The sequence below is a fragment of the Macrotis lagotis genome, chromosome 3, assembly GCF_037893015.1.
Source record: "Macrotis lagotis isolate mMagLag1 chromosome 3, bilby.v1.9.chrom.fasta, whole genome shotgun sequence".
In the NCBI taxonomy this organism is placed as follows: domain Eukaryota; kingdom Metazoa; phylum Chordata; class Mammalia; order Peramelemorphia; family Peramelidae; genus Macrotis; species Macrotis lagotis.
This window is the reverse complement of record NC_133660.1, coordinates 214,275,749-214,293,341: the sequence shown is the minus strand read 5'-3', so window position 1 is coordinate 214,293,341 and position 17,593 is coordinate 214,275,749. Positions and strand designations below refer to the sequence as shown.

The following is a 17,593-nucleotide window of genomic DNA, read 5'->3' as shown; positions in this document are numbered from 1 at the left end:
AGAAATATTGTGTAGGTAGAGTTGATAGGATTTAATGAGTGATTGAATATATACATATATATATATATATATATATATATATATATATATATATATATATGAAATCAGAAAGAGAGAAAGCCATCCTGGGTGAATGGTGGTACCACTCAGAACCATAGTAAGTTCTTGCATCTAGGGTAGAGATTACAGACTACTCAAGAAGGGGGCACAAAGCTTTACTCAGATGGGAGGGAGAAGTAGGAATGATCTGTGAAGCCAGAGCTTAGAGTCATTAGGAGGAATAAGAAGGAAGAACTCATCCCAACCTGCAATTTGGGAGCCCCCTATTTCAATGGATTAGTCTTGTTAGGTTCTTTGGTTACTATGTTACTGAAGAATTTCTGGTACTGCTGGCACCTTCTAATCAATACTTCAAGGAAAAACCTCAGTATCTGGTTGTAGCTCATATGTCATCGACAGAATCAGGCTGTCAGAAGGAAGAGCAGGTTTAGGGAGACCTGGAAAAATCTCAGATTTAGACATATTGAGGTGCCAATGGAACATCTAGGTGGGGAAATGTAATGTTTGGTAGGTGTGGGTCTAGAGCCAGGGTTTTTAACCTTCTTTGAGTGTGTGGTAGACCTCTTTGACATTCTCAGAATAATTTTTTCTTTGTAATTAAAGGAAATTTTACTTAGAAGTAATTGCAAATAAAGATGAATTGTTTCCCTTTATCCAAATTCATAGACTCCTTGAAACCTGTGGTCAATAGGACTAAGGTTAAAAACCCTGATCAGAGAAAGCAGGGCTGCACAAGTCCATTTGGGAGTTCTCTATATAGCAGTAATAGTTGGAACTATAGGAAAAAATATTAACTGATCTTTTGATAATGCTTAAAAGTTTTCCAAGTTCTTTACATGTATTTTGTTTGGACCTCACAAATAATTTGTGAGGCACTAAGCTAAGTTTGGGGACCTGCTGAGAATCTGATGAGGAGCTTGTCTTGAAGAGGACCTTAGGATGGATGGCTGTCTGAAGGAAGAAGGGGACAGAACCTCTGCAGGTGATATGCAGGGGGGCTGCCCACCTGCCCCTTGGGACCTCTTCTAATAGGGAGGAAGAGGGCCTAGCTCCATGACAACCATTCTTACCTGGGGCTACTGAATCTGTCTATTCAGAGAACAGAAAGCTAAGGGAATCAGACTCTATTTCTATTTTTGTACCTTAGTTAAAAACCATGCCTAATTGGAATGCCATATCTTCAGATGCTCCATTTGTGCCAGATTCAATCAAACTTCAGCTGAAACAGGGAAGTACTCCTGACATCAGTATCTTCATGTAACAAATGGGGAAACTGAGCTCAACTCAAAGAATTAGAATCATAGATTTATTGATGAATGTAGAGGCCATCTAGTTTAGCCTCCTCACTTTACAGATGAGGACCCTGAGGGGGGTAAGGAACTGCCCAATGTCACACAACTATGAAGTGGGGCAGGGCCAGGAGTCAAACCTGGGCCCTCTAACATACTTTCCACAGTGCCACATTGCCCAACTTCTTCTTTTTTCTTGAACTTCTTATCATGTCACCATGCTCCCCCAGACTCCCCCTACTTCCAGTAAATAACCCCTCTCCTTCATTACCTGACCTGATCTCAGTCATGGCTGTGCCAGCCTGAGCCAGTTCATCCTGAGCTAGTTTCTGTGTTCCAGCCTCCTATCCAAAGCCTGAACTGGCCTGACTTCCATGTTCTCCCCTCCTTACCCATCCACTGTAGCCTGATTTCTCTGCTGCTTGCTGTTAGATACTCCCATGCTCTGGCTTGCCTCCTCCCTTTACTCCCCAGCCTGGAACGTCTTTAATCCTATTTTCCGCTGTGCTGTGTTGCACACTTTCTGCTATGCCATGTTGCCAATGGTCACTCAAGTTCTAAGAGCCAAGGACAGTTTTTGAGATCAGGACTTCTTTATATAAAATCCAGCACTCTAGGCACTCCCCCACATGACCTGCATGGGATTGTCTAAGTCAAAACACATTTATGATACTATGTGCTAGGCACAGTGCTAATTGGATCAGATGTTGGACTACATGATTCTCTAAGGTCTCTTCCAAATAAAAAAAATGTACCTATGACCTTGCTTTTAATAAATCACTTTAACCCTTAGAACCCCAATTTCTTTACAATGGAAAATAGGAAGATCCCTTTCGAATCTAATATTCTATGATTCCATGAAATTTCTATAGTGGAAGACATTTGATTTTGCTAAGCTTGTAAGTCAGAGGGTGTCTCAATTTTATCAGGGCTAAAAACTATTAGGCCTGGGAGGACAGTGGTGAAGATGTGAGTGAGGATGACCAGGAACTAACTCAGGATGATAGAGAGAAGTGGTAGATGTCCCTACAGAATGCCAAAGACTCCACCTGTAAGGCTTCAGAATGAGAAGCAAATAAGTTATTGGGTTGAAGGGACAATCCAAGAGTCCATTAGAGAAGAAAGAAGCTAAAAAGAAGGGATTGGCCAAAGACATCTACAGAGAAGGATACCTGGAGAGATATAGGTCTCATGTGAACATGAAATAGGACAGAATTCCAGTTTATGGATTATTAAATGAATCACAGAATTTCAGAGACTTCAAAAATGGTCAAATTAGACTTTTACCCAAACAGCTGGATTTGGCATGAGATGGCCTATGGTCAAATCCTATATACTTCTTATTACCTGGGTGATCTTGGACAATCATATAACTTTTGGCCTCAATGAAGTTCTCACCCAGAATCTTGACTTACTCTACTCCACAGCTTGACTCTACTGGCTTTTCTTTGTTTTCCCTCTCTGCCCCAGTTTAGCTTTCCCATAGTTTTAATAAAACTGTTACCATGAACAAAACAAAAACCATTCACTTGGCTCAAGCTTGACTACCTTTCTTTTTCTTGAACTTCTTATCATGTTACCGCCCCCCCCCACTCCCCCCACTTCCAGTAAATAACCCCTCTCCTTCATTACCTGACCTGATCTCAGTCATGGCTGTGCCAGCCTGAGCCAGTTCATCCTGAGTCACTTTCTGTGTTCCAACCTCCTATCCATAGCCTGAACTTACTTGACTTCCATGTTTTCCCCTCCTCACCCATTCCACTGTAGACTGATTTCTTTGCTGCTTGTTGTTAGATACTCCCATGCTCTGGCCTGCCTTTACTCCCCTAGCCTGGACTGTCCTTAATCCTATCTCCTCCCTCCTTGCCACCTCATTCTGCCTTTTCCATTCCTCATTCTCCTGTGGCTGTGGCTTCTGCTTCCATCAGAAAGCCTCTGGCCCTTGTTCCTCCTGACCTAAACTTCTGTGTAGAGCAGCCTGTGGTTCAGGTGATCATGTCCCCACTTTTCACAGTTGTCAGCTCTGTGCCATACCTGGCAGCAGGGAGCCACCCTCTCTCTCAGCTCCTGAAGCTCCAAACTACCTTGTCTGAGACTATAGATTATGAGCATTTACAGTAAGGCGGTGATCACTAGAAACCAACATGGGTTTATTAATGATGTTTTGTAAGACTAACCTCATTTTTTTTCTTTTTGCAGTTGTTAGACTGGTCACTCTAAGGAATGCTAGAGATAATGACATGCATTTCAGCATACATTTGAAAAGCATCACGTTCTTGTCAATGAGATGAATGATAGATGAATTATAATGGACTGAGTAGTCATGCCCTGACAGTGTTGAATGATGGGTCAGTGTCCTCCATCAGAAGGGTCTTTAGGTGTTTGCTGCTGGATTCTACATATGCTCCTTCATCTGCTGATTTTTTTAAATGAGTGATTTAAATGAAGATACTGAAGTTGTTGGTGACATGCTTAGTGAATTCAGCAATGAAGAAACTGGGAAAGGGGGAGATCACCCACTAGATGACAGTCTCAGGTTCCAAAAGGATGGTTAAGAGTTGTAAATAATTGTTTAAATCTCACCAAATGACATCGATTAGGGATAAATGTGATAGTCTTTGCTTTGGATAAAAAAGCCCAGCTGTATAACTTTAGAATGTATTGGCTTAAGAGCAACTGGTGGTGCAATAGATAGAATGCTGGGTTTGGAGACAGGAGGATCTGAGTTCAAATTCAGCCTCAGGCACTTATACAGTAGGCACTTAATGTATGCTTGCTCCCTTCACCCTCTTCTTCCCTAAAATTTATATCAAATTTATGTAATACAGACCTGGAGGTTTTAGTGACCTGGAAGTTCAGCATGAATCAACTTTAGATGTAATAGTCAATAAAGTGAATTTGGTCTTGGGTTTTAGTTTTATTAATAGAAGTGAAGCATTCAGTGGGAGGGGACTGTCTCATGGTTTCCTGCCATGACCAGATGACACCTTGACCATTTTGCCAAGGTCACTGAAAATTGGAGTGAGAACAGAAGATAGCCACCAGAATGTTACAAGGTCCAGAAGTCATCTATGGAATACATGAGATATTTGAGCTGGGAAAGATAAGATTTGGGAAGACATAGTAGTTGTCTTCCAATAGCCAAAATTTTATTATTCAGAATAAAGAACATATTTTTTTCTGTGTAGTTCTGAAACAGGACCATAAGGTATATAAACAGGGTGCCAACAGGTATGCTCTAGTATACCCTAATGCTTCAAAATAAAGTGACCTTGTATTGTAATTTAATTGCAAGACTTCTTTAAAAAAATCCTTTACTATGGACTCTTGAATTAGAAGTATTATGTTTAAGTTTAGTTAACTTTTTGATTTTTATCTTTTCATTGGATAAAAAATAAAAGCCTTTTATAATTGAATATTTTTAAAAAAAATTTATTTAAGGCAAAGGGATTAAGTGACTTGCCCAAGGTCATACAGCTAGGCAATTATTTAGTGTCTGAGGTCAGATTTGAACTCAGGTCCTCCTGACTCCAGGACCATTGTTCTTAACTATTGCACCACCTAGTTGCCCCTATAATTGAATATTAAATAAACCTTCACTTAAAAATTCTCTGGATGCACATCAAAATAAAATGTGGACGCATACCATGGAAACGATGGAAAGACTAACGACTGCCTTCTGGGGGGGGTGGATTCGGGGGGAGAGAAGCAAGATTAGGGGAAAAATTGTAAAATTCAAAATAAATAAAATCTTTCTTAAAAAAATAAAATAAAATGTGGATCTCATGCCTAAGACAAAGACTTGGTTGGAAGTTCCTGAGAAGCCAGATATTTATTCACTATAAAACTGAAGTTGGCCAACAGTGAAGTGGACTATCTCACAAAGTACTGAGTTCCACATCAGTGCTCACCTTCCTGGAATGTGGGGTTCTTGAGGTTAGTTCACACTCAAAGTTTCTTTCCAAATATAAAATTCCTTTTCTTTCAAATCAGTCAGGTGGATCCAATTGAGAGTACTTGTATTGACCTTTGGAGGAGTTTAGTAATGAAGGAAAGGACAGACTTTGGATCCTCACCTAAAGGGAAAAGAACTAATGAAAGGCTCATTTAAAAAGGGGGTTGATTTTGAAAATACTTTTCTTACTTTATTTTGAGAGGCAGGGTGGTTTAGTGTGGAATAGAGAGCCAGGAAGACCAGCGTTCAGGTCTCAGCTCTGCCAACGTACTAGCTGTGTGTGTGTGACTTCGGACAAGTCATATTACCTCTTAGTGGTCAAGCCAACTCTATGAGACTCTAACTGCAGAGGAGATGTGGATCTGCATTGTTCTATTTATATATTAATCACTGCTGCAGTTTTGCATTAGTGATAGGTTCTGGATCTAGAAGAGCCCCTTAGGGATCATCCTTCCAAACTCTTCTTGGTATAGGTCAGGAAACTGAGTCCCAGAGAGACAATGTAGCATGTGCAAAGTCCTAGAAGTAGCAAGCAGATTATCAGGATTCTAAGTCCGATGCTCTGACTCTAAAATAGCCAGTCCTTTTCTGGCTATACTGCTCTGTCTTAACAGGAGAAGATCCAAATTCAAATACTCCCTCCCCTCCATGAGACTCACACAGCTCTGAATCTGTTTTTTAATCTTCCTTTTATGTTATCTTTCCCTACTTGAATGTAAGCTCCTTGAAGGCAGGGTCTATCTTTCTACTTCTATTTGTGTTCCAGAGCTTAGGACTATGGTTAACTCAGTATATAAGATATAGAATTAGTATATAATAAGCATATAAGACCAGCTGAGCATATTGTTGACATGAGAATCATGTGCCTGGTTCTCAGTTACTCAGTTATTCTCATTGGTCCTATATCCAGTGCCAGGAATCTGCCTTCCCTGAGCTAACTCTTAATACTTAAGAGGTTTATATATTCTACAGGATACAGAAACTAAGGCTAAATACTGGGATCCAAGGACAGCATGCAAAATAGAAAGAACCCTCTATCAGCTGTCCAGAAGTCTTGACCTCATCTTGCTATCTGTCTATCTATATCTATCATCTCTCTCTCTCTCTCTCTCTCTCTCTCTCTAGAGATATATGTATATCTCTATAGATATCTCTATAGATATATATACGTATATCTATATATGTGACATTAGATAAAGCTTTTATTCTCTCTGACTTTCTATTTTAGATATCTTGACTAATCATGTCTTTATTCTTCTTTGCTCATCCATGCTTCACTCCTGTCTCTCTGGATTTTCTCTTCCATGATCAGTGTTGGGTATCTTCACCTGCCATTTTTGGTTTCCTTTTATGTGTTATCTTTCCTTATTAGAATGTAAGCTCCTCAAGGGCAGGGACTGTCTTTCATCTTCTATTTGTGTTCTGGAGTTTAATACTATGCCTATTTAGTATATGATAAGTATTTAATAAATACTTGTTGACCAGAACTAGACTGTAAACTCTATAATGTATAGTGATAAATGTATTATTTCTTACTAGATAGCTGTAGGTTGCTATAAGATGCTGTGGTAGTAAATGGTACTACATCTTCTAAAACAAAGATGAGATTGATATTGATGGCTTAAATTTCTTTTTAAAACTAATTGCAAGGTATAGTGGAAACAGTACTGGAATTGGAGTCTGAAGAATTAGCTTCAAATCCCAGAATTGTTGGGTGACCTTGGCTACATCCCCTACCCATTCTGAACTTTCTTTCCCATCATTTATAAAATGATGGTGTTGAACTTGATCATAAATTACAGATTACAGATTCTAGGGCCCTCCTTTTATAGATGAGGAAAAATGATCAGAGAGGACTTGTCCAAGGTGATATAAATAGTAGATTGCAGAACTATAATTTGAACTCGTTTTGATTCTAGATCCAGGCTTTTTTTCTGGATTCTGCTGCCTTTCTAATAACAACCACTGTGGTCCCTCCAGACTGTAAAATCTATGATTGAACATTGACTTTTATGGCAAGTGTGGGACATCAGTTTAAGAATTCAACCACATTTCCCAATTCTAAGTTTAGGGAGACCAGGGAGCAGAAATATTGGGTGATATTCACAGTTTGTGATTTATTAATGTAATTCTCTGAAATCCCAAGTTCATCTGTGATTTGGTCCAAAACCAGAATGGGGGATTTTAAGTGTCAATGAAAAACAATTGTTTGACCTTGAAATTAAGTCAGAGATTTCCACAAATCTGTTGTCTGCTTATTTCACATCAGCTCAAGATGACAAGAAAATAGTTTCCACAGGGAATGATGGTGAATTATTGGCAGGGGTGAGTGGTCACAAGGCAGCCACTACATCTTTCCCTATTTCCTTCTTCTTCTGTGTTTCAATCCTCAATTCTGGAAATGCTGAAATGCCAGGTAAATCACTCTCTGCAAGGGACCCAGAGGAGAGAGGCTTAAAGATAGCTGACAAGTAATAAAATCAAGAAGGGTTATTTGTTTTGCTTTTTATAGCCAAATCTGTCACCATGTCTCCTTGGACTTGTCACCACACAGAAAGGCTCTGCCTGAAGTTGCCGAGGTCAATGTTTCAATACTGTTGGTATGATTTCTTTTTTCCTCTCTGGTTCTGAAACTGAGCAGGCTCTCAATTGCATTGATCATCAGGAGCCTGGGGTCTCTGACAGCTGTGGAAAGGATTGAAGTGATCACCTAGCCTGGCCTCTTGATTTTTTATAGTGGAGGAAACTGAGGCTAGAGGAGCTGAGAGAGGAAAGTACTATGATTAAAGGCACTTGGAGCAGCCTACTTTTTAAAGAAAATTTTGATGATTTTATTTCACTATAATTGGATTCCTTTGTAATCCTCTGTATTTCATCTTGTGCAACTAAAAATATAATTGTGAAAAAATCACAAACTTTGCCAGATATTTATGTGTATGTATGTATATATGTATGTTTATTTATATGTATGTATGTGTGTGTGTGTGTGTGTGTGTGTGTTTCTATTTACTTTTGTTTTCCTATGGCCTAGGATCCTAGCTCCTTAGCAGCTATACCAGAATCTTCTTAGAGAGGGGAAAGCATGATAAGGGCTAAATTTCCTGGAGTAGAATTAAATTTTTTACTTTTTACTTCCTTTTTATGCTTTAAATTTTAGGGATAGATTTAATACTTGGGCAATGTGTACGATCACAAAGAGAGTGCATTTTCTGTACTTCTTCCCCTTTTCGGGAATTTATAAGGAAAATCTTCCTGACAATTAGAGTTCCACATGATCTAAATGGACTACCAAGGGAGACAAAAATGTGACTTTGTGTTGTGTTTCATCAGTCCTGGGAGGCAGGTGGTGCAAGGATTTATTGTTAGGCATGTTTTAAAAAGGCTCACTTGAGTCTTGGAGAAGAATAATCCTAGTTATTAACATCTACACAGAGTTTTAACATTTCTAAGAGTTTTACACAAATGCTCTCACTTGAAGCTTCATGACCACCCTGTGAGATAGATACTAAAGTTATTATTCTTCATATTTTACAGATGAGGAAATTGAGGCTAACAAAGTTTAATGGTTTTTAGTGGTCACGTAGATAGTGTCAAAGGTAGAGCTTGAACCTAAACAGGCATGTGGTGAAACCACCATAATAAAGTAAATATTGCAATAGTGAGTCACACAAATTTTTTGGATTCCCAGTACATATAAAAGTTACATTTACATTATGCTGTAGTGTATTATTATGTCTAAAAAAATTTGTATGTCCTTTATTACAAAATACTTTATTGCTAAAAACTAACTAGTATCTGAACCTTCAGTGAGTTGTAATCTTTTTGCTGGTGGGGGTAGAGAGGAATCTGACCTTAACATTGATGTCTACTGAAAGAATCTCAGGATGATAGGATCATAGATTTACAGTAGGAATTATCTAGGAATTATCCCCTTTATTTTACAAATGAGGTTGAGGCCTAGAGATGAGATTTTGTCCAATATTACATAGGTAGTAAGCATGCAGCAGAGTGCGAATTTGAACAGAGATTCTCAATCCTTAGCCAGTAAGTACCCTAAGTTTTCCTTGTGACAGGGTGGTTTCCCCCTAATGTACTTCAGAATAGAGGCATATATATGTTAGGCATTTAATAAGGGTTTGTTTTCTTATAAAACCAGTTCTTTTTCTAATGTAATGGGATGTAGTAAAGATGATTTCATAGGAGACAGGAGTTAGAGAAAGTTAGTGCAGTGGATAGAGCACTGGGTTTGGAGTCAGGTCTCAGACACTTGCTGTGAGAGTGGGCAAGTCACTTAAACTTTGCCTCAGTGTCTTCATCCTGTAAAATGATCTGGAGAAGGAAATTATAAACCACTCTAGAATCTTCATCAAGGAAACCTCAAATGCAGTTACAGTCAGACATGATTGAAACAACTGGATGACAACTGAGAGACAGACATGAGATGTTAAAAATGAATAAAAATATCTCTTTGAATGGAAAGAAGCATAAAAATATGGGAAATATATTTTAAATGTGCTAATTTTCATAAGTATTTCTAAAATATACCTTAAAATGTCTTCCTCTCAAAAGCACTTATTTTAGTGAGGTGAAAGGGAGATGGCCTATATTCATGAGTGACCTATATTCTTAGCAATGTGATATTTAATACTTAATGCTTTATTCACTCTTCCATGCATATCATTCCTTCTGTCACTGAATGTTTACTTTGCTCCTTCTCTTGTAAACTATGCAGATGAGAATAACACAGGTCATTACATGGCAAAAAGGCATTATCTTCTCATTGCTTTCCTCTGATCTGGGTCGCCTTGGGGTCTAACTAGTTACAGTTCTCAAGATAATTTAGATTTTAATCCGCTACCCACAGTGCAGCCCAGATCTCTTTTTGCTTCCTTCTGTGGAAAACATTTCCTCTTCAGGAGCCTCTTCAAGTAGAAATCCCAAGAAACACACACAAATATAAACACACAAGCATGCAGAGTCTGCCCTTCTTTGAGTTCTGTGTTACAAACCAGATTTATTAGAGAGTAGTATAACTCAGGATCAAAGGATTTAGAGCTGTAAATTTCCTTGGAAGTCATGAGGTCCATCCAACCCATTTAATTTGCAGAGAAGGAAAGCAAGGTCCAAGGAGGCCCACAGGTACTAAGTAGTAACGCTCAGAATTGAACAACAGGTGCCTCAATTTTGTATCTACCATCATGTATAAGAGTGGTTGAAACAAACAAAAAAAAATTTGAAGTTTTTTTCTTCATGGATTGTGTTTTTTCCCTTTATATTTTAGGACTATTGTGAATGAGAGGTCTCATTTAAGTAATAAAAGTCAGACATTTGCAGGCTCTAATAAACCTTTCCAAATTAAACTGTTTTTTTGTACAATATTGCAAATTTATGGAAGATTTGTTCTGCTAATCCCCTAGTTATTCAATTTGCAGTTCATATAAATTCATAGAACTTCAGTTATCCAAGGCACTTCTGGGGACAACCAGTGCAATCTTTAATAAAGTGACCTCAGGGCGGCTGGGTGGTTCGATGGATAGAGCACTGGCCCTGGAGTCAGGAGTACCTGAGTTCAAGTCTGGCCTCAGACACTTAATAATTACCTAGCTATGTGGCCTTGGGCAAATCACTTAATCCCATTGCCTTGCAAAAACTAAAAAAAAAAAAAAAGTAAATAAAGTGACCTTATAGCAAGTTGTCCAGAATATGATGGTTTTTAGGAAATTATGGTTTGTAGATAAAGTAGTTCAAATGTCAGGCACCTAAGATGATAGATTATTGGAGCTAGAAGGTATCTTAGACCACAGAATTCTGAAGGTAGAAAAGACCTTATTCACATACTATTCATTCCACTACATTTTTTTTTAAGATGAAAATTTGAGATTCAGAAAAAAATTAACCCCCCCCCCCTTGTCCAAGGCAGAAATAGAACCTGGATCTTTTGTAACCCAGTCTAGAACTCTTTGTACTACACTGTGTTTGTTGTCTTTCTCCATCTTCTTTGTCCAAATGACACATTGCTGATTTTTCTCAAACTGACATAGGTTAAGACAGTGAACTGTTGGAAATTTTTTTAGGAGCAAAACCCAGTTCTCCAAAGCATAACATGAACATTTCCACCAGACTGGCACCATTGTACTTGGTATCACATCTGTTTTCTGAAAGGATAGGAATAACCTAGAGAGAATCCAGAGGATAGTGACTGGGATGATGAAAGACTTGAAATTATGCCAAATGAAGATTGTTTTGAAAGAATCAGGTATGTTGAGCCAGGAGACAGGAAGACTTAATGGAGACATGTTAACTGCCTTTGAGTTTTTCAAGGATTGCTGTGGTAAAGAAAAATGATGGCAGCCTTAGGGAGGAGAATTAGGAACAATAAATAGAAGTTTCAAAGATGCAGATTTAACCCTGAAGTCAAGAAAAATAATTGATGTGATCCAAATTAGAATGAAGGTCTCAGAAGGCAGTGGGTTGCAAGCAAAGGACCACTGGCTCAATAGGTTGTAGAGCAGATTCTCATTCAGGTAAGGGTTGAATGGATTCTGAGATCTCTTCCAATTGTGAGAATCTGAGAGTGGGTTCTGTAAACAATCTAATGAAGGCTAGAGATTTTTGTCTAGGGGGAATGCTCTAAATGTTCTTGAGTCAACCCTGGCTTCTTCCTAGGATGTTGCCTTAAATTTACTGCCATACTTAAATATAAAATCCACTTTAATTGTACTTGTAACAAACACTGCCAAGGAATTATTTGAAAATCTCTGCCTTCTCCAAATGAGTTAATTCAGATCATTAATTTATTATCTTTATTCCAAAGCAAAAATGTCTTAGTGGCTTCTAAGCAATTTTGGACAAGCAATTTCTGCCTTCTTCCCATTTTTCTGTTGACTGATTCATGAGCACCATTCTCCTTGCCCAGAGTGAACTTTCTTGCACTCTTCTACATCTGTTCATGATAGGATTCAGGTGGGGAGGAGATGTAGAAGGGACAGGGAATTAAGAAACTTTCATTCCAAATAGATCTCTACAATTCACTAGCTGTATCACCTTGAGCAACACTGTGCCTTTATGAACCTCAATTTTTCTCATAAGTCAAATGAAGGGGGTTTGGTTTATCTTCCAAGATCCCTTTTTGATGCCAAATTTTATGTTCTCAGGTTTGATCCAACTGAGTTTAAGGAAGTAGATGGAGTGAAGAGACTTGTTCACCAGTTACTCAAATTCATTTAAGTACCAAAAGTAACTTTTCCTGAGGAAGTATTGATCCATTTTTGTGCCTCTTTTTTTTTTTTTAGGTTTTTTCAAGGCAAATGGGGTTCAGTGGCTTTCCCAAGGCCACACAGATAGGTAATTATTAAGTGTCTGAGACCGGATTTGAATCCAGGTACTTCTGACTCCAGGGCTGGTGCTTTATCCACTGCGCCACCTAGCCGCCCCTATTGATTGATTTTTAAGTGTTCACATGTTACGTACTTGTGTGCCTCAGGGATCAATAACTACAAATGATGATTTTGTCAGTGAAGTTTTTCTGAATAAAATGACATAAATTTCTAATTCCAAAGAAAATTAATCTGGAGAAAAAAATTCACAGGAGACCAGCTAGATGCATCCAAAATTAATAACTTGGCATTCTTGGATATTTTAAATAATGGGCCTGGCATCGAACAACAATTTTCTGCTTTGCCTTTCTTCCCATACTGCTGTTAGGAAGAATGGGTGAGGAAAGAGGTCAACAATGTTTCCATTGACCTCAGAGGCAGGAGGGACGTGCTGATGAGTGCTACCCAGCAGGGGCAAAATGCATAAAAGATCAGTTAAAGTGTGTTGGACCTCCTCAGGAGGTGGGGATTGACTGGAATGGATTCTAAGGCAAGGCAGAAATAGCATGAAGTCCAAAGGAGCCTCCAAGATGAAATAATAATAACAATATGGAAGGGCAGCACCTGAATGATAGAAACAGTCACAGATAATAAAGGTCTCAGATCTATAACAGGGAAGAACTAGGAGCACATTATTTTTTTCTCTTCATAGTTCATTGTCTGACTAAACATTGGTTTAATTCTTCCATTTTGTCATTATCCTTGGTGTTTTCATATGAAAGATTTAACTTCCCTGGTGTGAGATGAAAGTGTTTGCTTGATGCCTTTTTTAATTCTCGGAATGCATTTCCTCTCCTCTCTCCTTCTGTCCCACTGTTCATTGGAAACGTATCCATCCTAAAATCTAGCTCAAATACCACCTTCTAGGAAATCCCCCAAATGTCCCCTTTCTCAACTCTAAATAATCACCCTTTTCATCAATAATAATAATAATAATAATAATAATAATAATAATAATATGGGCAGTTGGGTGGCACAGTGGATAGAGCACCAGCCCTGGAATCAGGAGAACCTGAGTTCAAATGTGGTCTCAGACACTTAATAATTACCTAGCTGTGTGAGCTTGGGCAAGTCTCTTAACCCCATTACCTTGCAAAAAGGGAATAATAATAATAATAATAATAATTACTAATTAACAATTATAGCACTCTAAGGTGCATGAAGAATTTTACAAATGTTATTTCATTAACTTCCCAACAACAACCCTGGGAGTTCAGTACTCTTATTATTACCCTCCCCCCATTTTACAGATGACAAAACTGAGGCAGAAGTTAAGTGACTTGGCTAGCATCACTCAGCTAATTAATTGTCTGAGGTAGGATTTGAACTCATGCCCTCCGGACATAAAGACCAGTGCTCTGTCCACTGAGCTCCCATACTTCCACTGTCTAGCCATATGAGTATGCTTTCTTTTTACCTCTGTCCATTCAAGTGAGGATGTGAATCACTGTCACCAAAAGATGAACTGAGCACCAACTCCTGCTGGGCTTTGTAAGAGGATACAGAATCAGACTCATCAAAGGGAAAAGTTAGAACATAAAAGGTAAGAGATGGAAGGAATTTAGAATATAGAATAAATATATAATGGAAGAAGTAGCAGGAACCTTACAAATATTCTTGTCCAAGTCTTTAATTTTACAGTTATAGAAACTGAGGCTTAGAGAAGTAAAGTGAATTTTCCAACATCACAAATGTTAATTAGGACTCTAGACCAGATATTCAGATTCCTCTGGGTCTTTCAGGATTTTGTAGACTAGGGGAGAAGATGGGGACAGGACATGTGATTTCATCAGCAATAGGAACTCCCAGATGGCAAGGCTCCTTCAATCAGGACAGGTCACAAACATCCAAATCTTCATAGTATGAGAGTTGCCTAGATCACTGTGAGCTTCAGTGACTTGCTTAGAGTCATAAAGTAAGTATGTGTTAGAAGTAACACGAATTGAAGTCATCTTGCTTTTAAGGTCAGCTCTACCCACAATACTATGCTGTCTCTTTGAAGGGGATAGTTTAGTGGGAAATATATGACCAGTGCACATGAAAAGATAAATGATAATACCAGTCAGTATAATTCCTAAATATTATATATGTGCATATATAAATATATAAAATGCATACAAAATATTAGAACAAGTCAGGGTTCATTGATGACTGATGATGATGATGATGATGATGATGATGTTTGTCCTTTGTTCTTGAAGAAGACTATGACATCAGAGAGGTGATGCCATGATAAGCACATGAATTGGATTTGAATGAGGGGCTGTGCTAAGTCACCATCCTCACCTTCTTTTGGCCAGATATGGATCAGGATGACTGGAGATGGCCCTGGATGCGAGGCAGTCAGGATTAAGTGACTTGGCCTAAGTAATACAGCTAGTTAAATGTCAAGTGTCAGAGGCTACATTTGAACTCCTGGCCTAGCCCTTAGGTGGCACTGTGGATGTATAACTAACCTTGGAGTCAGGAGGATGGGAGTTCAAATCTAGGCTCAGACACTTGACACTAGCTGTGTGACCCTGGGCAAATCAATTAACGTTGACTGCCTCACATCCAGGGACATCTCTAGTCATCCAGATCCATATCTGGTCACTGGACCCAGATGGCTCTGGAGGAGAAAGTAAGACTGGTGACTTAGCACAGCATCCCTCACTCAAATCCAATTTATATGCTTTCAAAAGCATTACTTCACTGTCATGATCTTCTTTGAGAATGAAGGACAAAACCATTGATGACTAGAGTAGTCAGGAAAGGCTGTATGGTAGAAGGGTGAACTAAATTCCAAAGGGTGGATGGGTTTGACTGTTTAGAGAGGAAGGAGTTTGTGAATCTTTTTATGATGGGGCTGATTTGATTTTTAACTTTTTTTTAGTATGCACATGGAGCTCTGGACTAGGGTTCAGGAGACTGTTTCTTGCTCTGACTTGCTACTGATCAGTTATGTGATCTTGGGAAAATCCTCTTTTCCCCTCTCCATTATTTAATTTCCTCATTGGAAAATTAGGGAATTGGATCAGATGATCTCCAAGGTTCTTTCCAACTTGGATTCATATGATTGTGGTTCCATTTGTACTAACTAGCTGGCTAAGCTTGGGCAAGGTTATATCACCTTTCTAAGGTGGTTTCTCCAGCTGGCAAATGAAGGGAGTTGAATTAAATGAGGTCTCAGGTTCTTTCTAGCTCAAACATTCTATAATTCTATGATTCTAAGATTGTTGCTCTGTCCAGAATAAAAACTTTTTTTTTAAGGCAATGGAATTAAGTGGCTTGCCCAGGGTCACACAGCTAGGAAATTATTAAGTGTCTAAGGTTGGATTTGAACTTAGGTCTCCTGACTCCAGGGTCAGTGCTCTTTCTACTGTGCCACCTAGCTGCCTTTGCACAAGGCATTTTTAAGTTTGATGTACATTATTATTTTCTCCATTACATTCTTTTTTTTTTACATCAAGATGACTTTTGTTTTTTAGGTTTTTGCAAGGCAAATGGGGTTAAGTGGCTTGCCCATGGCCACACAGCTAGGTAATTATTAAGTGTCTGAGGTCGGATTTGGACTCAGGTACTCCTGACTCCTTCACTGCGCCATCTAGCTGCCCCTGCATTACATTCTTAAGTGTGGACAATCAACAAAACACTAAAGCTATGATCTGTAGCATTTTCTGATTTCCAAGGTATAATTTAACAATTGGCTCTCAAAAGTAAGTCCCTTATCTTCCCCCCCCCCCCAAGAATAAAGGGATAGAAAGATTTGATCTTTAGTCAGGAAAACAGATATAGTATGAAGAACATTGTAATCGTAGGCAGAGGACCCAGGTTTCAGTCCCTAGTCATTTTCTTTCTTTAAACCTTAGTTTATCCTTCTATAAAATGAGGATAATGATGCCTACCCTTCTGAATTCATTGGGATATTGACAGGAAGGCTCTGCATAAACATGAGCTCTTAGTATCATGTGTAAGTGCTTTGTAAGTGTGAGACTGGGGCCAGATTTGGGGAGTGGACTTCACCCTGAAAAGTTTGAGTGGGGGTCAATGTCAGCAAATGTTTGTGTCTCTGTAGAGATATCAATCACGTCTCACCTGGACGACACTGGCGGCATTGACACATGGGCTGAGAGAGGGGCACGAGCTGAGAAGGCATCATTGGACTGTCTGTCCAGTGACAGCAGGATGATTTCATTGGCTGAAAACAGACAGGAATTAAATCTGCTCTGTGTGGAACAATGTGAGAAATACAGTGTCTAGAAAAAATGCATATTGAGCAGGCCTGGAATTATACAATTACAGGGAATGTGGCAGCTCCCAAGGGCTGGGAGAATGACCACGTTGACAATAATGTTCCCTGTCTGTGGCTTCAGATGCTTTACATGGCTGTCAATCATCTCTGTTTGCAATGCCTACCGGAGCATTGCTTTCTTACTATAGACCATCCTTGTCTGGGCATTATTAAATGTAGGCACATAGTTGGGACTGACCTGGTCTCTTTGTAATCATAACTTTTTTTTTCCAACTGTGTCCTTGAAAGAAAGAAAATGCAAAAATGAGTACGGGGATTTGAGTATGGGCTTGGTGAACATTTACTTCTAATCAAATCAAACTGTCATTCAGGCTTGACATTTATTCCTTTTTTCCTCATACCCTGTCTTCTCTTTCCCTTTTCCTAATTTTCCTTTTCATCCATTGCTTCTAACTTCTTCTATTATAGGAAGGAAATGGGATTTATAGCCTCTCTCTCTCTCTCTCAAAATACAATGTGTGTGTGTATGTATGTATATATATATATTTTTATGTAATATAAAAATATATATATACAAATATACACTTATATATATTTGTATTCATATACATATATATGTAAAAAATGAGATTTGTAGTCTTTGTGTATGCATATGTAATTATTAACCTATATGATAAATGCA

The 17,593-nt window shown here is 38.6% G+C and overlaps 1 protein-coding gene across 1 annotated transcript in view; it reads left to right on the top strand.

Moving 5' to 3' along the window:
• The window catches only part of PPP2R2C (protein phosphatase 2 regulatory subunit Bgamma), a 388,395-nt gene that overhangs the window by 43,443 nt on the left and 327,359 nt on the right, over positions 1 to 17,593 (top strand). The window lies entirely within an intron of this gene.